This window comes from Thalassophryne amazonica, chromosome 5 (genome assembly GCF_902500255.1).
Source record: "Thalassophryne amazonica chromosome 5, fThaAma1.1, whole genome shotgun sequence".
In the NCBI taxonomy this organism is placed as follows: Eukaryota; Metazoa; Chordata; class Actinopteri; order Batrachoidiformes; family Batrachoididae; genus Thalassophryne; species Thalassophryne amazonica.
This window is the reverse complement of record NC_047107.1, coordinates 112416074-112441314: the sequence shown is the minus strand read 5'-3', so window position 1 is coordinate 112441314 and position 25241 is coordinate 112416074.

Genomic DNA, 25241 nt, shown 5'->3' with positions numbered 1-25241 from the left:
CATTTAAAAATAAAACCCAGGATTTTCAGAGCATGCCGACCTCTGCCAAGCCCAATAATCCACTCTTCTGTGTCATGGATTTCTGGCCCTGTTACCTGCTGCCACGGCATCACAGGAGCTGCAGAAATGGGCTCCACCCACGAGTGTGTCTGCCCGTGGGCTTCACCATGCTTTTAATTCACATCAAACCATCACAGACCTGACATACTTTGGATGCAAGTTAATCTTAGAATGTATGACTTCAGGGACCCCAACCATTACCTACATTTCCTGGGTCAAAACAAAAGGGATTCAAATGCCACTGAGTGCCCAAATACCTGTCTCAATTCAGTGAGAGCTGGTTGTCCTTCATGACAGACATGTTGAAGTACAGTGACTGAAAAAAAAAATCCCCCTACAAGAGTGTATTTTGCCATACTTTATCCAAACTTTTATTCAGATCGGCATTAAATCCTATAACCATAGAGATGATCAACATCATTACACATGAACGTTTTTGTTTTTCTTTTGGTCTTTTCCCCATAAAGATCCATGTAATGTTTCATAGACCCACCATGCTTTGGATCCATTCCAAAATTTATTGGGTCCTTTACTGGCCTATGCTCCACCCCTCCATCAAGGTTCAGCCTTGATTTGCATCATTCTTCAAACAAACAAGTTGAAATCATTCACTCCTTGGTCCTGAACTGGATCTGATTTGAGCATTTGACTGCCTGCGCTGAAATAATTTCAGATTTGAATGGGTGTTGTCAGTTCTGCCCTGTCTGCATCCACTTCGTCCTTTGATCCTCTGTCTTTTGTTGTTTTACTTTAGTCAATTGAGTCTTGTCTTAGTTTGTTCTGATTAGTTCTTTTCTGTTTATCATACTTCAGCCATTCTGAATTCCTTTCAAGTTTAGTCTTAGTCTTTTATTTTCTTGTTGTTTTCCTTTTAGGTCTTTCATTTTATTTCCTAGTTTGCTTCCTTGATCTGTCCAGGTTAATATTTGTTAGGCCTTTGGTCTTATCTTTCTTTTGGCATTTATGTTCTCACCACTGGTGGTTCTGTCACTGATTTCTCTTGCTTCTGTCTGCCTGATTGTCTCACTGCATCTGCCTTCACTCATCTTCATCTCTTTCTTCCACGCTCCCTTGTTCTCCTCACCTATGTCTCATTTTCTGTAATTACCACCTCTGTTATTTAAGCCTCGTGTGTGTTGTGCTTCACTGCCAGTTCGTTGTTCCTGTAAGGTTCGTTCAAGCTTCCTGTTATAGTCCTGATTGGCTTGCAGTTTGTTTGTTTTTTTACCTTGCTTTGTTTTTTGGATCACGCTTTTGTCTCAGCCCATTGACCTCTGTATCACCGTGTTTTGATCTCCGCTTGTTTTTTGACCACGGCTCTGCCTAACACTTGCCTGATACCTGTCTGCCACCCTGTGTACTAAACCACTGTCTGTTCATCAGATAAAGCCTTTTGATTAATCCTACGCCTCTGTGTGTGAGTCTGCCTTTGAGTCTCCTTTGAGCCACATCACCTTGTATCATGACAGGTATAAGATAAAGTCGTGGTTTATTGTTTGTCTGCCTTATATACTGAATCAATAAGTGCCAATTTTTGTTTTTAATTTGTCCCTTCTTAATTACAAGATGTGTTCAAAGATTACACTTTATGCCCACTCTCAATGCAACTCTGACTTGTTTGATGGATTTAAGTTTATAAGCAGTGTGATTTTCTAGAGTTCGTTTTGTATTTTCTGTGGTTTTATTGTGTCACTGTTATTACTGCATTATTTCCTGAACAGAACTGCCAACGCTCTGTCAATCATACTGCACATCTTGCAGTATTGGCAGAAACTGTTTCAAGGAGTGGCACAAGAAATAACATTGCAAATCGCTTTTTCCTTATCTGATACTCAAAGCTCTAATGTTGCCTCACATACGCAGATGTCTGGATCTGTCACACAAGGTGCTCATCTGAACACGCTGAGCAACTTAGAGATAAATACATTATCAAAGGAACCTTAGTGGTGGTAAACAGTGAGATGAGTGTAGTTTTTCCATCTTTCCCCACTCATATTTATTTCTTTGTGGCTGCGGTTTGAACTCATAAACCTCTATTTGCTATTTTCTACGTGGCACAGGCAGGGGTGGTGGCCAAGTGCTTAGTGTGCTTGGTTTCAGTGTGGAAGGTTCCCAGTTCAAACCCCACCCCTGCCAAATTTCTCCATGTAATGTGGTATTTACTTACAAAGCAGTACAGGTGCCTGGACCCAAAAAGGTTGGACAAAAAATGCCAGACTCTCTCTGGAGCATTGTGAATAAAAAGTGTTTTACTGAGTATTCAGACCAAGGTCCGCACACGGGAAGGTAAGCCAAAATCTGCAAAAGTTTCCAAAACATGAGACAATAGTGAGGTCAAAAACAAACAAGGGTTGACCACGGCTAAGCAAAAACAGACTAGATCAAGAGCAAAGAACAAAAGGCTGGAATGATGACACAAAGGAACACCAGACTGGCGAGGCATGGTTGTGAACAAAGGGCTTATATAAGAAGAGATTCAGGAAAATGAGGAACAGCTGTGGAGGAACAACCAAGAAAATGGCGTAGCAAACAAGCGGAACAAGACACACCCAAATCCCAACCACCTGACAAGAGAGTGCAGTGAACAAAATACCAAGCATCCACCACCTGAACATAATAACCAGGCATAGCATGAACATAATGAACAACCATAACCACCCCACATAACATGCACCACAAGTCTGTAAGTGTCATCGCTATTTTCCATCCAATGCAATTCCATTTAAATTTATTTCATTTATAGAGCACCAAATCACAACAAAGTTGCCTCAAGGCGCTTCACACAAGTAAGGTCTAACCTTACAAACCCCTAGAGCAAGCACACAGGTGAGAGTGGTAAGAAGAAACTCCCTCTGATGATTTGAAGTAGAAACCTCAAGCAGACCAGACTCAAAGGGTGACCCTCTGTTTGGGCCATGCTACCGACACAACTGACAATAGGAATATACAGGAAATTTTGGGAAGTTTAGGGAGTCCACACTGGTGCACAGGATGGGAGGCCTGCAGAAGAAGACACTCACTCCCATGTCTGGATGGAGCCACACCTCACACAGAGAGAAAAAACAGAATCAGGTGGCAGAAAGACAACAAATACAGTATAATATGTAAGCATTAAGCAACAAGAAAAACAGAAGAAATACTATGTGATCGCCGGCCACTATCCCTAAGATTTTAGGTAATGTGAGGCCGCGGCCCGATCTGTTAGTAATTAAATTAATTTAAAATGATAGAAAGCATAGTACCATACTATGCCAGTATGCTAGCCACACGAAAGGGAAAATAAGTGCATCTGAAGTCTGAACTTGAAAGTCTCAACAAAATCTGACTGTTTTATTGATGCAGGGAGATCATTCCATAATGCAGATGGATGATTAGAGTAAGCACTGAGACCCACAGATTTTTTATTCACCCAAGTGACACAAAGTAGTCCTGCACCCTGAGAAGGCAGGGCCCAGACCGGTACATAAGGTTTAAGAAGGTCAAGGTCAAGTAGGGAGGTGCTGTAAATCATTTTATAGGTTAGTAACAGAACCTTAAAATCTGATCTCACAGGGACAGGAAGCCAGTGAAGAGACACCAAAATGGGTGTAATGTGGTCAAACTTTCTGCTTCCTGTCAAGAGTCTGGCAGCAGCATTTTGAACCATTTGGAGACCCCTAATGCTGGACTATGGTCGACCAGAAAATAGACCATTGCAGTAGTCCAATGTAGAAGAGACAAACGCATGAGTCAGGGTCTCAGCATCAGCCATAGATGGGATGGGACTAATCTTTCCTATATTTCACAGGTGGAAAAAAGCAGTCCTCGTAATATCTCTAATGTGGAGGTCAAAGGACAACATAGGATCAAAAAATTACCTCAAGGTTCCTCACTTTGTCAGTGTGATGTATGACATATGAGCCAAGGCTCAGCGTTAGCTGGTCAAATTGATGCTGATGTCTCACTGGACCAGGAACCATCATTTCATTCTTGTCATAGTTTAAAAGTAGGAAATTGCTAGACAACCAGCTTTTCACTGATACAAGGCAATCTTCTAAGGATTTTATGTGGATTAGATTACCTGGGTGCCTCCCAAGGGAGGTGTTCCAGGCACGTCCATCTGGAAGGATGGCCAACTCACAACAAAGCTGCTCCCAAGTCACTTCACATGGGTAAGATCTAACCTTACCAACCACTCTGAGCAAGCACGTTGGCAACACTGGTAAGGGAAAACTCCCTCTGGCATGGAAGAAACTTTAAGCAGACCAGAATCAAAGGGGTGACCCACTACGTAAGCCATTCCAACAGTTACAGAGTTATCAACAGTTACAACAGTTAAATTGCATGATAGTGCAAAGTCCAACATTAAGGTCAAGTGACAGAGTCCAAGATACAGTCTCATATCCCTGCCACCAGCAGTGGCACTTCTGGCTGTTGTGGAATGAGGTGGGTTGGCTTGGCCATCCATCATGCAGCACACCTCAGCCACTCACCCAGCCACGAGGCACTCTGGCAACAAACAGACAGAGAGAAAAAAGTGCAGAATCAGTTGAACATCAGTTCTGCTAGCAATAAATCAATAGAGAAGCTGAAGGAATAGTAATGTGGTCGCCGGCAGCAAACCCTTTGCTTCAACAACAAACTCAAAATGTTTGATATAATGAAAGTGAGACCTGCTCCATTTTTTAATAGCACAGTTTAAGAGGAGAGTAAAAATGATTCAACACCATACACGTATGTTCGCAATATGAAAACAGATGAGTCTTTAATCTGGACTTGAGTGACTCCATAGAATCCCACTGTTTTATCTCAGCAGGCAGATCATTCCATAAAACAGACATACAATAAGAGAATGCTCTGTGGCCTGCTGACTTCTTTTTAACCCTAGGGCCTCTTCTCACATAATATGAATAAGTACAATTCAGGGTGAATCACAGCACAACAGCTCGTATGACCGAACCACAAAAACATTGAGCTGACGATCCGGCTGCAATGGTTTTGTGCACACAACGGTGTTGTGCATGAGCATGCACAACACTGTCGCAGCAGGAATACAGTGTGAGCAGCTGGAGCATGTGTAACCACATCACACAGCTGCTGTGAAAAAAAAAGAAAAGTACATGCCACCCACGGAATTCGAACCTGCAATTTACAAAAGCTCTGATTGCCAGCTAGAAACTTTACCACTGTGCTACCATCACTGGCCTGTAAATGGTGTGGAAAAATGCCTGAAATCAAGAAGGACATGGACGAGGTGCACTGTGTATGGCCGCTGCAGCCCGGCTCAAAGGTGAAAGATGTTTTATGTATTTCCACATACTGTGTGCCATCAGACCTCGCTGTCCGGCCCCCATGTGATCAGCTCTATACATACATATAAACATTTTATGCAAGTGTGCCTCCCCCTTCTCCGGCACGCACGGGGGGAGTGACATGTGCACACGTGTGAGACACATGCACCACATGTGTTGCTTTTGCAACGTCACACTCGTTTGAGCACTTAGGCAAATTTCACATCCAGCTTGAAAGTGATCGTCTGCTGACTGTTTTCATGCTAACAGCGTGAATGCCACACATTTTCCAAGTGCCAAGCGAGCGGTGTTAGATGTTCGTCTGTGTATCACCTGGAATTTGGCCAACACCTGCCGCGAGAGGGATCGAATGGGCTCTCACAGGGCACACGCTGTCTTTCAGCCACTGGTGTGCACAAATAGACGTTGGAGGCAGCTCCGATTTTACACATATTGCATACGATTCCTGTTTCATGCGCAATTTTACCACATTTGTACTATGTGTGAAGAGGCCCATTAGGGATGCATAGTAATCCTGCATCCTGAGAACTCAGAGCTCGGGCTGATATCTAAGGTTTAATTAGGTCTGCTAGACAGGGAGGTGCTGTTCTGTGAATAATTTTAGTTACACTGAAAAAAAAGAATACTTAAAAACACTTATACATAAAAGTGTTACAATTGGTAAAAAAAAAAAAAAAACTGAATGAATTAAGTTGTTTGAACTCAAGTTTGTAAGTTAGAACTTACAGGAGGAGCATCTGGTGTAAAACTTGTGCCAACATGCAAATCCATAATGGATCTGCTGTTGTGAAAGAAGCTGAGTGAATGTATTGTAATTGCTTAAAATATGTTAAACTGGTGAGTTATGTTTGAGTTGTCGAGGAGGAGGAAACCAGCTATAGAGACTAAAACCGCTTTTAGTGCCAGGCTGTAAACATGTTTGTTTCTAATGTTGGGCATTTTAACATGGGCTTCTATGGGAAGGAACTCATTTTTGGTGCCAGGCTCAAGTGGCCATTCAAGGAAGGTCAAGATTTTCCACTTCTGGGATTTTCATTTGACATGGCTGGAGGCTGGTTTTAACCTCTCACTTCCCCAAGAATGTCATATATTTGCAATTTCAAAAGTATAGCTTTATTCCCACACCCGACCCCCCCAGTGGTGATTGACAGACTCCAGGATGAACTGATAGATGGAGTCCACAGGGTAAAACAGCACCACCACATGGTTGAGCAGAGCGGTAGCTGCATCAGCAAACAGGTTGACATTCTCTTTGTCTGTTTTAACAATAACTAGTGTGAGTACTGTCAGGCCACAAGTGTGCGGTTTGAAGACTAACACTCGCTCTCTCCCTGATGCATGAATTCAGTCCTTTTAAGTAGATGACTCTGGCTCACAGTGGATCAATCTGTCTTCTGACCATTTTGGAATTCAAGGCTGGAAAAATGCAGTTCCCTCCACATGCACCCGCTAGTTTCCTCATTTTTGAGGCTTTTCCTTTGGTTAAATATACTTTCACAAAGGCTGGGGTGTGCAGGCCTCCTAGTCTTTAGTTGAGCTCACTTCATTCTCTATGCATCATTACATCTGCAGAACCACTGAGCCACTTTAAATAAGTCTCTAATTTAAAAGGCATGATGGTTGGCTAGTTGGCACCCTTGTACACATTATGCACCATCAACAACACACCACAATCTTCCACACAAATGCTCACCATGTCACCTACTCCCAAATGGACTGAATTTATATCTGAGGGCTGCAGTTAATAGTCAAAATATGCTTTCTATGCAACTGAAGTCACTCCTCAGGGCTTTTCACTGTAGAGGAACTTTCAAATAATTAAAGCCTGCAATCACATGCGCACACAAGTGGCCATTGCGTGTCTAAAGATAGATGTGTGCTTCTTGTTTTCCCTCATCCCGAGACAATACTCAGCCCTGGAAAGGAAAGGAAATGAAGAATAAATAAAAGAAGACATTGGCAACGGCGGAATAATTATACGGCACTCTGTCCAATCTACATAAATAAACGCTCACAAGGCAAGAGAGAAAGAGAACGCTTAAGGTTATGGTTAAAATCATTTTTCAGGCCGTGGGCTGCAGCGTTTTGAAGCATGTTTATGGCTGAGAGTATGTTTTACATTGTAGATGAAATATGTGCTTTAGTTTGGCCGGGACACAGTCAGTGACTCATGGTCCAGGATTGATGTGGAGTGTGTATCCTAGTGTGACATTAACCATTCATCTCTGACCTACAGCACAGCAACATGAACTCCTGTTACTATAAGATTTTTATTTATTTATTTTTTTCCAGATTATGTCAGCAGAACCTTCTCTGCACAGATGACTGACCCTGGAGGGCTTGTGTAAGGAGTTGAAGGGGTTGTGGCCTGATATTGACCTTGCATCACCCCATGTCTCAGAGTGTCATTAAATGGGCACTCCTACAGTAATGTTCAAAATCAAAATCAAATCAATCAACTTTATTTATAAAGCACTTTAAAAAAAAACAGCTGCAGCTGAAACAAAGTGCTGTACACAAGGGGACATAAAAGGCAACGAACCACAAAGTACAAATTAAAAAACAAGCCCCCCCCCCCACAAAAAAAAGAAATAGTAGTGTATTCTAATAGTAGATTAATAGTAGTGCTATGTGACTAAAAACATTAATCCAGGTTTTGAGTATATTTCTTATTGTTACATGGGAAACAAGGTACCAGTAGATTCAGTAGATTCTCACAAATCCAACAAGACCAAGCATTCATGATATGCACACTCTTAAGGCTATAAAATTAGGCTATTAGTAAAAAAACAGTAGAAAAGGGGGTGTTCACAATAATAGTAGTGTGGCATTCAGTCAGTGAGTTCGTCAATTTTGTGGAACAAACAGGTGTGAATCAGGTGTCCCCTATTTAAGGATGAAGCCAGAACCTGTTGATCATGCTTTTCTCTTTGAAAGCCTGAGGAAAATGGGACGTTCAAGACATTGTTCAGAAGAACAGCATAGTTTGATTAAAAAGTTGATTGGAGAGGGGAAAACTTATACGCAGGTGCAAACATTTATAGGCTGTTCATCTACAATGATCTCCAATGCTTTAAAATGGACAAAAAAAACCAGAGACGTGTGGAAGAAGACGGAAAACAACCATCAAAATGGACAGAAGAATAACCACAATGGCAAAGGCTCACCCATTGATCAGCTCCAGGATGATCAAAGACAGTCTGGAATTACCTGTAAGTGCTGTGACAGAAGACGCCTGTGTGTGTTGTGTGGGCCGCCAGAAGAGGAGGTACTGCTGGCCCACCACCAGAGGGTGCCCTGTCTGGAGTGCGGGCTCCAGGCACCAGAGGGCGCAGCCGCCTCACAGGAGCAGCCAGGGTGACAGCTGTCACACATCACCGGCAACAGCTGTTACCAATCATCTGATCGGCAGGGGTATATCAGCAGGACGACGTCTCCACCTCTTTGCCGAGATATCGTTCTACCTGGAAGGTAATAATCTCAGCTGACTAACCTTTGTGATTTTTGTGAGTGATTGCAGACTTTTTTCTCCAACGAGAGGTGGAGGTAGCTTCCCTGCCGTGCAGGTTGCTGGGTGCAGACGCGCCCACGTTTAATTGTGTTCTTGTTCCTCGCCAGCAGTACCAGGTCCAACACGCGGAGGCAGTGGCCACCTGGGAGTTCGGAACTTGGCGGCTCCAGTATTCCCGGGGTCCTGTGGCGGAGGAAACCGTATGGTTCCGGTTCTACTTTGGAGAGGCGTCTCCTATCTTCGAGCCTGCCCACACGACACCATTGTGAATTGACTTTTGTCCATTGTTGTAATTTGTTGTGCACGTTCGCAACAGTAAAGTGTTGTTATTTGACCTATTCCATTGTCCGTTCATTTGCGCCCCCTGTTGTGGGTCCGTGTACTTACACTTTCCCAACAGTGTGAAGCTAATTTATTTGCAAGAATCCCCCACAAAATCCCTCTGTTAAATAAAAGACATGTGCAGAAGAGGTTACAATTTGCCAAAGAACGCATCAACTGGCCTAAAGAGAAATGGAGGAATATTTTGTGGACTGATGAGAGTAAAATTGTTCTTTTTGGGTCCAAGGGCTGCAGACAGTTTGTGAGACGACCCCCAAACTCTGAATTCAAGCCACAGTTCACAGTGAAGACAGTGAAGCATGGTGGTGCAAGCATCATGATATGGGCATGTTTCTCCTACTATGGTGTTGGGCCTATATATCGCATACCAGGTATCATGGATCAGTTTGGATATGTCAAAATACTTGAAGAGGTCATGTTGCCTTATGCTGAAGAGGACATGCCCTTGAAATGGGTGTTTCAACAAGACAATGACCCCAAGCACAAAAGTAAACCAGCAAAATCTTGGTTCCAAACCAACAAAATTAATGCCTCGCAGATGTGAAGAAATCATGAAAAACTGTGGTTATACAACTAAATACTAGTTTAGTGATTCAGGATTGCTAAAAAAGCAGTTTGAACATAATAGTTTGAGTTTGTAGCGTCAACAGCAGATGCTACTATTATTGTGAACACCCCCTTTTCTACTTTTTTTTTTTTACTAATAGCCCAATTTCATAGCCTTAAGAGTGTGCATATCATGAATGCTTGGTCTTGTTGGATTTGTGAGAATCTACTGAATCTACTGGTACCTTGTTTCCCATGTAACAATAAGAAATATACTCAACCTGGATTAATCTTTTTAGTCACATAGCACTACTATTATTCTGAACACTACTGTACATACTGGTTCAAGTATGTAACTGTGCTGTCAAATGCTAGTTTTCATCCCTGCTGATTGTATTTCAATATGAAACCAATGCATTGGAGCTGCCAGCATGACAGTTATCACACCAGAGTAATCCAAACCAAGATAACAATAGCGTCTGAAGTGCACCAAAGCACTCTCCTAACTGTGTGGACCAGCACACAGCAGCAAATTCATCACCAAAACTGACTGATGTGAAGTAGTAGAGCTCCTGCAAACATATGATCCCATCTCACCAGTCACAGAGTAAAAGATATGCTTCAGCTGCCGCCAGTTGGTCAGGGTTGCCACAGCAGATCCACACTGAGGTAGTTCCAAATTGAAATTTGACACAGGTTTTACACTAAATGTCCTCCTTCCTGCTGTAGGTCCAGGATTCATGGAGAAGCATATGTGCATTTCTTGATGGTCACAATGTTTAGGGTCAGGATGAAGAAATATTTTAGTAACATTAACACTATGTTCATGTGTATTCTTGTTGACATTTGCACCACTCTGTATTTACAGACACTCAGTCTGGTAGTGATTTAGGAGAGTCACCAACAGACTCTGTCACAGCACCCACAAGAACATGCTTGCGGACATTGTAGGAGAGAAAAGTTGCAGTCAAACACATGACTCTTGCAATGGTCACAAAGGGACTGACAGATAACCACATGTATGATGGTAGGAACTTTATTGTGGGGCAGGAAGACAGTTTAAGACTGTCTTCCTTTTGTTCAGAAATTATCATAACTGAGGCAGAACTGTCACCTAATTGTCGTGCATCTGAAGTACATCTCACACTGACAGCTCCAAGGTTGAGCACCATGAAAGACGCTAATAGTGGACCTGAACCATGGTGCTTTTTGTCAAAGTGGACTGAGGATATGTGCCACAAAACACATGAGTCTGTGGCAATGTGTGTGCTACTGCCATAATTATAAGAGTATAGGACAACACACTATGCAGTACACAGATACACACGGACACAGTTTTCTGCAATGAACCCCAACATATTTGTCTCATAGATGTGTGTCATAATTGGGTTAGAAGTTTTAAAGAAAAGTGCACCATGAATAACACCATGTGTTCATGACAGAGATCACTGTGATGCCCAAAAGAGTAGGTTTTAAAATTTAAGTCATGCTATGTCTATGCTCATGTTTTTTTTTTCATCCTCTTTTCATGACAGTTTTTTTTAACTCACTATTACTAACCCTACTCCTACCCCCAACCCTAACCTTAACCATAACCACTTGCACTTTCACACTTTTCATGACAATATGACGAACCAATAGAGTAATGTATATTTCGTGCTGTTCAATCACGACATGCCGTGAGACTGGGTTGGCTATGTAGTCTAAACCATCCAAAGCCCGGTTTGTTTGACTCAGATGAGCGGGTCCATCAGTCTGACATGTAGAGATTTTCTGCAGTGAGGTCTAACTGAAACAGCACCCCAGACAAAGAGGTGGAAAAAAAAATCGTGATGAGTCTAGTTTTCTGTGAAAGCTCGCTCAATGCTGATTAAAACAACGTTTTATATTAAGCTTCCTAACTGACAGGAGTGTTGCTGTGGAGCAGACCTGACTGAATGAACACATGAAGTGTGAGTGCAGACAATGCAGGACCACTGACCATATGTCAGTAACATGACTGTTTATTTAATTTAATGTTTTTATTACTACTTATTAATTGTCTTTCTGTCATTCAGCAACATTTGTGTTAAAAATGGGTGTGATTTTTCATCTTATAAATGAATAAGAATTGTGGTCACTGTCCAAAAGCCCCAACATAACTCTTTTCTGCCCTCATGAAAATCTTACCATGCGTGCAGTATGATATATAAATAAATCTCTTATTTCATAAATTATTCTGTGAGACAGGCTTTATTTGGGGACGTAGGGTGAAGCAGTTATGAAATATCCTCATTATTTTAGCACTTTGGAAAGTGCAATATGCATAATGCGCACATCCATGCAATCTGCACTTTTTATCTTCTGTAAAACAAGCCATATCAATCACCATGGGCTATATTAATATTGTGTGAACACAAGTGTTTGTGTAAAAGGAGTTTTCCGCTGTTTATGTCTTCCATGGATGTGTGTATATAGACGTGTTTCAAAAACACATTTCAGCTCACCTATGTTGTTGCGTGCAAAATAGTCTACAGCTCTTAATGCAGATATAACAATAAATAAATAAATAATCCAAGCATGCCTGTCTTTTTATGTATGATGCTCTTCACAAGGACCAATTTCCAAATTTTGGCAGCAGAATTATTCATCTCTTTTTCTTGCACCATCCTTCTCCTCACAATCAGTGTTTTTCTGTCCATCCTCAATATGCCAGCTACTGACATATGCACCTCTGTGGTCCATAGATTTTCATTATTATAAGGAAGATTGTCTCTTTGATTCCCGGACAGGATAGTGGACATGGAGATGAGTACCATTGCGGGACACCAAAAAACAGTTGTGAAATTTTAGACATGAGTGTCGTAGAGTGTAATTTGAACATGGTACGCTCTGTGACTGATTTCCAGCTTCTGACACATTGGTGACAGCCATTTTTTTGTGTGACTGTTGAGCAAATGTGGCACAGACATTTGAGACATTTTGTCATGAACCTGTCGTAGGCTGGTCATAACCCTCAGTGTGACTGGGCCCAAAAACGAACCCTGAAGACGGCCTTCTGCTTTCAAACAGTGCTTAAAATATACATGATTTTTTTTTTCTCTCTTTCCATTCTTTGTTGAATGTTACTTTCAAATTATGGAGCTTTCATCTGGAGCCCACTACCTGGGCAGGATGATGACCTTCAACTACACTAGATTTGCCCAATAAATGTCAAATAATGTGTAACACTGCCTTTTAAATTTGTGTAATCTGGCCCTAACCTGAGCCAAACTGGTCTGCTGTGTCCAAAAGAGAACATCTGTCTGAGCCACTATAACTATAAAACACCAGTTACACTGTCACGGCTTCATTCCGTATCCTTCTCTCTGCGAGCACCTCGTCTCCACTTCATCTGTGAACGTGCACGGTGTTGAGAGCTGCTATCACTTTGCTCCTCTGAGACATTTGTTGCCACCAGCTGTTGACACATTTCCTTCAAAGGCTGATGCGTGAAGATGCTGGTTCCCTCGGCCTCCATCAGATAGGACACCAGCACCTCATGCACACTCAGACACATGAGCAGTGCTACACATCAGCACAAGCGTGCATCAGCGGACTTGTCAAGCAAGGCTAGTTGGCTCGTTGGTTCACTGGCCACCGCGCTCCATCAGCTCATCTGTCAGGGTGTCCCATCCGTCTGTCAGTGCAGATGATCAGACTGCTGTGCAGCTACAGCACCATAAATCGGGGTCACACTGAACATCTTAAAGTATTACTGTGGTTCTTTAGAAAACGTGGTGGCAGATTTATGCACTGCAGTGTTACTGCGATTAAAGTCACTGCAGCATAAAGTGGAATTCTGATTTGCTTAGTTTGCATTACACGTCCTTTAAATGTGTCAGTGTTTAAAAAAATAACGGAAAGCTGCTAAATATCTTATATTATCCTACTGGACTTGTAGATAGCCTGGAAACTGTTTTTCAGACAATGATAAGATCATTTGTTGGCGTCTCTGACATCATCATAATGTCCCTCACATCATTCAGTTGACTGATTAAAGCCTCATGCTGCCCTCATGTTGATGTGACAAAAAGCCTTCATACTGACCGTGAAGGCAGAATTACTGTTATCTTCAGCAGCATGATGAAGTGAGGTGGAGTTATTTTATTGTTATTTTTCTGCGTTAACGAGACCCAAAAATAATTTACTTGACCATTGATCATTACAACAACATTTTGCACATTATTATGTGTTTTTATACAGTACGTTATATAAAAACAGGACATTCTGAAGGATGCTAAAAATTCAAGTGTTTTGACGCTGCAGCTTAATTTCTCTTTTTGATATCGCAAATCATTCCAATTTACTTGATATAAAACTGAGTGCTTGCAATAAAATAGTTAATATCTCCCCATAATTAAAGGTGAAATAGTATCTTAGTTGTCGTTGTCAGTGCAGCCTGCCGAAAAAAAATTTCAGTTATTGATAGACTATCACAGAGCCAACATAAGGGAATTTTCCAGCATCCCCTATTAAAAACAATGGAAATATTCCCATATGTTCCATTCCATGCATTTCCATATGATACAACAATACAAATCATGTTGATACTGTGGTTTCTCGTAGCTGTTGTGTGTGATAGTTGTACAGTAGTGTTCAGAATAATAGTAGTGCTATGTGACTAAAAAGATTATTCCAGGTTTTGAGTATATTTCTTATTGTTACATGGGAAACAAGGTACCAGTAGATTCAGTAGATTCTCACAAATCCAATAAGACCAAGCATTCATGATATGCACACTCTTAAGGCTATGAAAATGTATAGGCTGTTCATCTACAATGATCTACAATGCTTTAAAATGGACAAAAAAAAAACAGAGACGTGTGGAAGAAAACGGAAAACAACCATCAAAATGGACAGAAGAATAACCAGAATGGCAAAGGCTCATCCATTGATCAGCTCCAGGATGATCAAAGACAGTCTGGAATTACTTGTAAGTGCTGTGACAGTTAGAAGACGCCTGTGTGAAGCTAATTTATTTGCAAGAATCCCCCGCAAAGTCCCTCTGTTAAATAAAAGACGTGCAGAAGAGGTTACAATTTTATATGAAATTGGGCTATTAGTAAAAAAAAAAAGTAGAAAAGGGGGTGTTCACAATAATAGTAGCATGTGCTGTTGATGCTACAAACTCAAAACTATTATGTTTAAACTGCTTTTTTAGCAATCCTGTGAATCACTAAACTAGTATTTAGTTGTATAACCACAGTTTTTCATGATTTCTTCACATCTGCGAGGCATTAATTTTGTTGGTTTGGAACCAAAATCTTGCTGGTTTACTAGTGTGCTTGGGGTCATTGTCTTGTTGAAACACCCATTTCAAGGGCATGTCCTCTTCAGCATAAGGCAACATGACCTCTTCAAGTATTTTGACATATCCAAACTGATCCATGATACCTGGTATGCGATATATAGGCCCAACACCATAGTAGGAGAAACATGCCCATATCATGATGCTTGCACCACCATGCTTCACTGTCTTCACTGTGAACTGTGGCTTGAATTCAGAGTTTGGGGGTCATCTCACAAACTGTCTGTGGCCCTTGGACCCAAAAAGAACAATTTTACTCTCATCAGTCCACAAAATATTCCTCCATTTCTCTTTAGGCCAGTTGATGTGTTCTTTGGCAAATTGTAACCTCTTCTGCACATGTCTTTTATTTAACAGAGGGACTTTGCGGGGGATTCTTGCAAATAAATTAGCTTCACACAGGCGTCTTCTAACTGTCACAGCACTTACAGGTAACTCCAGACTGTCTTTGATCATCCTGGAGCTGATCAATGGGTGAGCCTTTGCCATTCTGGTTATTCTTCTATCTATTTTGAGGGTTGTTTTCCGTTTTCTTCCACACATCTGTTTTTTTTTTTTGTCCATTTTAAAGCATTGGAGATCATTGTAGATGAACAGCCTATAATTTTTTGCACCTGCGTATAAGTTTTCCCCTCTCCAATCAACTTTTTAATCAAACTACGCTGTCCTTCTAAACAATGTCTTGAACATCCCATTTTCCTCAGGCTTTCAAAGAGAAAAGCATGTTCAACAGGAGCTGGCTTCATCCTTACATAGGGGACACCTGATTCACACCTGTTTGTTCCACAAAATTGACTAACTCACTGAAATATACTCAAAACCTGTTGTCTGTTGAACCCTACTGGTTGTGGAGGTATCCTATCCTATGTAATGTGTTGTTCTGATTTTTTTTTTTTTTTTTTTTTTTTTTTTTTACAGCCTTGATCTTTTGCTAATCTGTTCTAAAGGTAGATATACACACAAGGAATATTCCTGCCTACGTTTGTGAAAATCTGCTCACCTGTCTCCTACTTATTTTGAACTGTGAGTAATTAAAATTGTCAGTGCTTCTGTTGAAATGCAGCATAAAATTACATAACAATAATAATAATCATCATCATCATTTTGTATTTAATGATGCGTTTGCATAAATTTTAATGAGTGATCGTCACGCAATGGACAATACACCTACAAAGAAATTGCTTTTTTTCTCGATTCCCACATCTGATTTTTTTTTTTTTTTTTTTTTTTCTGTGAGATTTTCTGTTGATCTACTGATAACACATATCAAACTGCATTTTTATTACATTTTAGGTTCTTTAAAACCTTTGCATAGTACTTTACGGTCATGAATATTGTGTTTGACTTATGCACGATATGTGACAAAAATTTGATCTGCAGCAACTCCAACTTTACAAAGTGAAGCAGTTATAATAAACATAGTTCTTTAATATAACTGACCACAGATTTAGGACAATATGTGCACAAGGTCTAAACCCAGTGCACTGGCAAAATGCACAGTTCTGAGGGCCCCACCATGACAAGACAACTGCATTAAAATACTGATATTATCCATAACAGGAATAACATTTTTCCCTTTCCCTTGTTCATGTTTAATTGCCAGTGTTACTATTCATTGCCAGCAGGGGGAGCACGAGGCCCATGAATCCCTCCACTCTGGCCTGACCTGTGTGATCTTCACTCTTGTATACATGGTTTAAATCGAAGCCACTCCGTGGCTATATTAGTATATGAAGCCTTTTTCGTGGTGATGGGGGGAGGTTGAGAGTACAGATGCCCCACTAGTGAACCTTGACATTTGATTGACATGAACAGCCTGGATGGCTCGTTAGGATTCCAAACATCTCTTCAGTCAACATTAAATTGCTGCTGCGCTCATTAAAGGAGCAAACAGACAGATATTTGTTAATGAAGCTCCATGCTCCAGTAACCCTAGCTTCCTCCGAGGCACAGGGACAGCCGTCTCCTCTCGGACAGGGTGGGATCGTTGGTGGGGAGGATCCTGCAGCAGAGAGGATGGTAGCATCGGGCCAAAGGTCAAGGGCAGGGGTCATGGGGTTTTAAGCAGCTAGGGTCCACCAGGCAGAGGTTATCTGGGCCTAATGGACTGGTTAAAAGCAAAGGCAACAACACAGAGGATCACTGTAGCAGTCGCATCGTCTCAGTTACACAAAACAAAGGAGAGCTAACACACTCCTTGTATGCTGTGGCTTTCATTAGATCACATTTAATTGTGTGTGGGGGTTTTGTTTTGTTTGTTTATTTTGCATTTTAATCTGCTAGGCAGCATGGTGGCACAAGTGGTTAGTACTTTTACCTCCTGATGAGAAGGTGCCCCATTGTCCTTGTACTTCTGGAGTTGCATCGAAGAGCACATAAAAAACCCATACCAGATCTGCGAAGGTGGCCCTGAGCCACCATAGAAGAAGCTTAATGAAATTAGTAGTACTTTACTAACTTACCTACCCTGTGTACAAATACTTAGTATGTATTGACATTGGTTAGGAACCTACTATTTTTACGGTAGTATGTACTAGACTCAGAATCAGAATAGCCTATATTTGCCAAGTATCTACAAGAATACAAGGAATGTGACTCCAGTTTGAATTGCACTCTCTCTGTACAAGCATACACTAAACGCTAAATAAATCACAATAATAAAAATGTGCAAATAAAATGTGCAATAAAAAAGTGTGCAAAAGATTAAGTTGTACATGAGGGATATGAATTAGTGAGTTTTTTGGCAGGTTAAACTGTTCACCAGTGTGATGGCCTGTGTAAAGAAACTGTTCCTGTGTCTGGTTGTTTTGACATACAGAGCTCTGAAACATCGACCAGAGGGGAGGAGCTTAAACAGTGTGTGTCCAGGGTGTGAGGGGTCTGCAGAGATGTTACCAGCTCACTTCCAAGTCCTGGATCGGTATAAGTCCTGGATGGAGGGCAGGCTGGGTCTGATGATTTTTTTCTGCAGACCTGACAGTTCATTGAAGTCTGTGCCTGTCATGTTTGGAGGCAGAGGGAAACCAAACAGAGATGGAGATGCACAGGACAGACTGGATGATGGATGTGTGAAAGATGAGGAGCAGTTCCTGGAGTAGATTGAACTTCCTGAGCTGTCTGAGGAAGTACACCCTCCGCTGTGCCTTTTTCCTGATGGAGTCTATGTGGGAGGTCCACTTCAGACCCCAGGAGATGGTGGATCCCAGGAACCAGAAAATGTCTACAGTACACACAGTGTTGTTGAGATTGGATGGGGTCCACTATATTGAAGTCCACTATAGTCTCCACAGTCTTGAGCGGGTTCAGGTCCAGGTTGGTCTGACCACACCAAAGTAATAACTATTCCACCTCCTGTCCATATGCAGCCTCATTACCATCCTGGATGAGTCCAATAATGGTGGTGTCATCCTGCATACTTCAGGAGTTTAACAGAGGGTTCCCTGAGGTGCAGTCGTTTGTATAGAGGGAGAAGAGCAGTGGAGAGAGCACACACCCCTGAGGGGCACCAGTGTTGATTGTCCATGTGCTGGATGTGATGCTCCCCCGGCCTCACCTGCTGTGTCGTGTCTGTCAGGAAGTTAGAGATCCACTGACAGGTGGGAGCTGGCACAGAGAGGTTGGAGAGTTTGTGGTGGAGAATGTCAGGGATGATGGTGTTGAACACCGAACTGACGTCCACGAGCAAGTTCCTCATGTACGTCCCTGCAGAGTCCAGGTACTGCATGATGTAATGCAGTCGCATGTTGACTGCATCCTCAACTGACCTGTTTGCCCCATTGACAAAGTGCAGGGGGTCCAGCAGGGGTCCTATGATGTCCTTCAGGTGGTTCAACACCAGCCATTCAAAAGACTTAATGACTACAAATGTCAGGCAATGGGCCTGTAGTTATTTAGTCCTATTATGGAGGGTTTTTTGGGGACTGGGATAATAGTGGAGCATTTGAAGCAGGAAGGGACCTCGCACAGCTCCAGAGATCTGTTGAAAATCCAGGTGAAGATGGATACCAGCTGATCAGCACAGGCTCTCAGACATGAGGGGGAGACATTGTCAGGTCCTGGAGCCTTCTTGGTAGATGTAAACCAGCAAGCAATATGGCTACACTTAGGACATAATACACAGTTGTGATCTTACTTTTCTTTTGACCCACATGTTTACAGATGACTACTATGCACAATATGTGTATGTCATAAAATTTTCTATTTTGCAGTGGCACATTCGGATGCTGCTACCATTATCATATATATCTGCTATATCTTTAAGATTTCCAGGGAAATTCTTTGTCAGTCACCAGGTTCCAGCGGTATTATGTTAATATCATAGTGTAGTCCATTTTCACACTGTAGAAGTAGTATATTATCCAGATACAGCTGACTATTACTAAATGCCTAATGATTTCTCAGATACCCTACAGAATTTGATGTACTGCATTTTGCCTACTCTTTCATATGCTAGTATGGTTAAGCAGATTTAGCCTTAATCCTCTGGCACTTTGTGTGTAGGTGTAAGCAGGTTTACCAGCGAATTCCATCTTTGTCGATCATGAATTTTGTCCGGCGTGATGTTTCATATCCCGAGGTGCTGGACTACAACATCCAGTCGGGCTGTGAGGGGGTGCCACTTGTCCATTTCCAGCCGACCTGATGGGAATCAGGGTCCAGGAAGGTTTAGGTTGGATAACTGCACAACAAGACTCTTCACATTGCTGCAAGGCTGAAGGTGGGTGGCTGTTGAGTTTGTGCCGAGTTTCTCACTGGTTTTGTGATGGAACTATTGGATGCCTAAAATCCTCCTGAGGGCTCTGCTGTCAAAGTCATAGATCCAAGCTGCCAAGGTTTTGCTTAGCAGCTCAGTCTCAGATCCATACAGGAGTTTTGACCCTACTGAGGCCTTGTAAATGTGATGTTTTGCCCTTTGAGAGATGTGCTGATGATGGCGGAAGACGCTACAGTGGCTGCATGAGTTTAGATGCCACCACTCCCATAAATTATTAGCAACATGAAATTCATACCGTCACTACATTTTTTTTTAACTTCCTGCTTAGGGAGCAGGGTGACATGAATTAAAGAACATCTTAAAATAATAGTAGAGAAGCTTGAATCTTCGACTGGACTGGGTTGCTTGACGTGAGGAAGTTTCGCTTCAAATCACAGAAGCTTCCTCAGCTAAAATTCTTGCTCTGGTAGTCTGGCTTCTGTCTTGACTCTTGTAGAGAAGAATAAACCAGAAGCCAACAAAAGCTGGAGTTTTTAACCTAACCAGACCCCTCCTACCGAGAGGCCGACTGCTATAGGCTAGTGACTAAACAATAGCTCTAATTAGCACCTATTGTGCTCTAGTTAGCACTCTCCTAATGATGGGATGGAAGCCTCCCCTGATGGCTCCCTTGACGACTCTCCTGATGACGTGAATGACTCATTACCATGAACAAATGACTGAAACTGCTTTGACCTGAGTACCCCATTGTAAACAGGGGACAAAGCGTGTCTGAGACCCGCTCCCCGGTTAAGGCTGGGTTTCACCTGTTTTACAAAGAATGCTTCCTTGACACCTCTCTCAAACCATTTCTTCTCTCTGGCTAAGATTTTAACTTCCTTGTCCTCAAATGTGTGGTTAGTGTCTTTCAGGTGGAGATGAACTGCAGACTGAGGTCCACTGGCAACCTCTCTGCGGTGCTGGTATAGCCTCTTGTTTAAAGGTTGCTTAGTCTCACCTATGTAGTGTTCATTACAGTTTTCTTGACATCTGATATAATACAGTACATTGCTCTGTTTGTAACTAGGGATCCTGTCCTTAGGGTGAACTAATTTCTGTCTCAAGGTGTTAACCGGTTTAAAGTAAACTGGGATTTTGTGCTGTCTGAAGATTCTCTGTAGTTTTTCCCCTACTCCTGCTACATAAGGGAGAGACACTCCTCTTCTTCTTGTCTCCGTCTCATGTCTATCTGGTCTCTTTTTTTTTGTGGGACTTCTGCACTTTGTCCAGGGACCATCGTGGGCCCCCACATACTGTGAGGGCTTTCCGTACAAGTTGTTCTTTAGCCCTTCCCTCTGCAGTTGTGGGCACCTGTAGGGCTCTGTGTTGAAGAGTCCTGATCACCCCGAGCTTGTGTTCAAGGGGGTGGTTTGAGCCAAAGAGCAGATATTGGTCAGTGTCAGTGGGTTTTCTGTAAACTTCTGTCTGGAGCTGCCTGTTCTCTCCAATCGTAACATCACAGTCCAAGAAGGCTAAATGGTTGTTTCTGGCATCCTCACGTGTGAACTTGATATTGGAATCCACCGAATTGATGTGTTCTGTAAAGTCCTCGACCTCCTGTTGCTTGATTTTAACCCATGTATCATCGACATATCTGAACCAGTGACTGGGAGAGATGCCCGTGAATGACGTCAAGGCTGTCTTCTCCACTCGCTCCATGTACAGATTGGCCACAATGGGGGATACCGGAGACCCCATCACACAACCATGGATCTGCCTGTAGTAATTCCCCCTAAACAGGAAATACGTGGTGTTAAGACAGATCTCCAAGAGTTGGCAGATGTGGTCTGGTGTGAGTTTGGTCCTTTCAGGTAGAAACACATCCTCCAGCAGTCTCTGCCTCACACCTGAGATGGCCTCAGCGGTGGGGATGCAGGTGAACAATGAAGTCACATCAAATGACACCATAGTTTCATCTGCCTCCAGCTGCAGGTCCTTGATCTTGTTCACAAAATCTTGTGTGTTCTCCACATGGTGGTCTGAGTTACCCACTAGAGGAGCCAAAATCCACTTGAGGTGCTTGGCCAGATTGTATGTGATGGAATCTGTGCTACTTACAATAGGCTTGCGTGGCACGTCCTGTTTGTGGATTTTGGGCAGTCCATAGATGCAAGGAGTGGTGTCCCCCGGGTACAGTCTGTAGTATGTCTGCCTGTCAATGAGTCCCTCTTTCTCCAGGTTTTGGAATTCTGGGTTTATTCTTCTCTACAAGAGTCAAGACAGAAGTCAGACTACCAGAGCAAGAATTTTAGCTGAGGAAGCTTCTGTGATTTGAAGCGAAACGTCCTCACGTCAAGCAACCCAGTCCAGTCGAAGATTCAAGCTTCTCTACTATGGAAACCACCTGGACAACTGAGAGCCTACACAGAAACATCTTAAAATGATGTTACGCTTCAAGCAGTCAAACATGGGAATTTCACAGTAATGCATTTGTGTAATTTGATACAGATAAGAAGATAATTGACAAATTAATGGCATTTGTAGCTTTTGTAAAGTGAGCCATTGAGTGACAGGAGAATGTTGTCTAACAATAAGCCACGTTGTTATGTGATTAATGTTTCTGTCCGCAGGAGTGTCATTTGTGGTCAAGTATAACCGGGTCAGTGTGCTCAGATTAGATTCACAGTCTTGCAAAAGCTTTACTTAGACTGTTCACTATCTCTGCAATCACACATTACAATTCATCCATGTTTAAGTTTGAAATCATGAGCATTTAATTTTTTTTTCTTATTGCATGGTGTACTTAAAAATGTATATTTTCCATATCTTTTCATTCCATGTTTTCAAAACAGTTAAACAATACAAAACAGAACTAAAAGAGGGTGCCAACAGTCTACAGAAATAATATGCTTCAGAATATTGTTATTTTGAAGAAACATCTGAGGGGTGTATAAGAAGCGAAGTTACTGGGTTAACAGTTAATCCTAAAGTCAATGTTCATATAACAGTAGTAACTTGCGTTGCAAACTTAACCTCGGCCAAAGCAGGTTATTTTTGAGTTTCAGCTGAAATGGACTAAAAAAGTGTTGCCCTTTCACAAAAGTACTCCTTTAAAAATGGCATCATCAGTTTTGGGCAATACTGTTGACCTTGCAACCTGAATTGTACAAGGTTCTCCTTTGAGCAGGTGCTTAATTGTAATCTTAGGCAATGATGATAAAATATACACATTTTCCCCATCAGAGCCCAAAGGTGGGTTTTGAGGTGGAAGCAGGGAGAAAAGTTGAAGCAGTACAGGTGGCTGGTCATATAATTAGAATATCATGAAAAAGTTGATTTATTTCAGTAATTCCATTCAAAAAGTGAAACTTGAATATTATATTCATTCATTCCACACAGACTGATATATTTCAAATGTTTATTTCTTTTCATTTTGATGATTATAACTGACAACTAATGAAAATCCCAAATTCAGTATCTCAAAAATTAGAATATTACTTAAGACCAATACAAAAAAAGGATTTCTAGAAATGTTGGCCAACTGAAAAGTATGAACATGAAAGGTATGAGTGTGTACAGCACTCAATACGCAGTTGGGGCTCCTTTTGCCTGAATTACTGCAGCAATGCGGCGTGGCATGGAGTCGATCATTCTGTGGCACTGCTCAGGTGGTATGAGAGCCCAGGTTGCTCTGATAGTGGTCTTCAGCTCTTCTGCATTGTTGGGTCTGGCGTGTTGCATCTTCCTCTTCACAATACCCCATAGATTTTCTATGGGGTTAAGGTCAGGCGAGTTTGCTGGCCAATTAAGAACAGGGATACCATGGTCCCACTGCGTTGAGGATGATTTGCATATGAATTGCGCACAGAATTGGTTCATATTCGCTAAACATTCGTGAAACATGCTTGTATGAGTCGGCTGACAACCGCACACATCCGCAATTATCCGCAGAGGCACGTTTTTCCGTTGCCAGGATTTTTGAGCTGCACAAAATTTTGGTTGCGGATGACATCCGCCTTACATACTCCATACATACTCAATACATACTCAATGTATGCACTGTATATCTGCGGTTATCTGCTGATGTCCGCAACTGAGGGGGTACTGCGGCTTGGCAGCGGACTGGGACAGTGTGTAAAATGGATATACAGTAGTGTTCAGAATAATAGTAGTGCTATGTGACTAAAAAGATTAATCCAGGTTTTGAGTATATTTCTTATTGTTACATGGGAAACAAGGTACCAGTAGATTCAGTAGATTCTCACAAATCCAACAAGACCAAGCATTCATGATATGCACACTCTTCAGGCTATGAAATTGGGCTATTAGTAAAAAAAACAGTAGAAAAGGGGGTGTTCACAATAATAGTAGTGTGGCATTCAGGCAGTGAGTTAGTCAATTTTGTGGAACAAACAGGTGTGAATCAGGTGTCCCCTATGTAAGGATGAAGCCAGCACCTGTTGAACATGCTTTTCTCTTTGAAAGCCTGAGGAAAATGGGACATTCAAGACATTGTTCAGAAGAACAGCGTAGTTTGATTAAAACATTGATTGGTGATGGGAAAACGTATACGCAGGTGCAAAAAATTATAGGCTGTTCATCTACAGTGATCTCCAATGCTTTAAAATGGACAAAAAAAAACAGAGACACAAATGGAAAACAACCGTTAAAATGGATAGAAGAATAACCAGAATGGCAAAGGCTCACCCATTGATCAGCTCCAGGATGATCAAAGACAGTCTGGAGTTACCTGTAAGTGGTGTGACAGTTAGAAGACGCCTGTGTGAAGCTAATTTATTTGCAAGAATCCCCTGCAAAGTCCCTCTGTTAAATAAAAGACATGTGCAGAAGAGGTTACAATTTGCCAAAGAACACATCAACTGGCCTAAAGGGAAATGGAGGAATATTTTGTGGACTGATGAGAGTAAAATTGTTCTTTTTGGGTCCAAGGGCCATAGACAGTTTGTGAGATGACCCCCAAACTCTGAATTCAAGCCACAGTTCACAGTGAAGACAGTGAAGCATGGTGGTGCAAGCATCATGATATGGGCATGTTTCTCCTACTATGGTGTTGGGCCTATATATCACATACCAGGTATCATGGATCAGTTTAGATATGTCAAAATACTTGAAGAGGTCATGTTGCCTTATGCTGAAGAGGACATGCCCTTGAAATGGGTGTTTCAACAAGACAATGACCCCAAGCACACTAGTAAACGAGCAAAATCTTGGTTCCAAACCAACCAAATTAATGCCTCACAGATGTGAAGAAATCATGAATAACTGTGGTTATACAACTAAATACTAGTTTAGTGATTCACAGGATTGCTAAAAAAGCAGTTTGACCATAATAGTTTTGAGTTTGTAGCATCAACAGCAGATGTTACTATTGTTGTGAACACCCCCTTTTCTAATTTTTTTACTAATAGCCCAATTTAATAGCCTTAAGAGTGTGCATATCATGAATGT